We start from the raw sequence: 359 nt of genomic DNA, 5'->3' as shown, positions 1-359 counted from the left end.
ATGGGTTAGGAGACGCACTTCCTTATTTTGGTAATTCAAGAAATATTTGTAAGGAGACGCATTTCCTTGTTTGGTTAATTCATGAGACATTTGTAAGGAGACCCATTTCCTTGTTCGGCTAATTCAAGAGAAATTTGTAAGGAGACGCACTTCCTTGATTGGTAATTATAGCGGTGTTGGTAAGGAGAAGCACTTTTTGATTGGTAATTCAAGCGGTATTTGTAAGGAGACGCACATCCTTGTTCGGGTAATTCAAACAGCATTTGTAAGAAGACGCACTTCCTTGTTTGGTAATTCAAGCGGTATTGGTATGGAGACGCACTTCCTTGTTTGGTAATTCAAGTGGTATTTGTAAGGAG

Source organism: Capsicum annuum, chromosome 3 (genome assembly GCF_002878395.1).
Source record: "Capsicum annuum cultivar UCD-10X-F1 chromosome 3, UCD10Xv1.1, whole genome shotgun sequence".
NCBI lineage: Eukaryota > Viridiplantae > Streptophyta > Magnoliopsida > Solanales > Solanaceae > Capsicum > Capsicum annuum.
The sequence above is the reverse complement of the archived record's forward strand: the minus strand, read 5'-3'. Positions refer to the sequence as shown.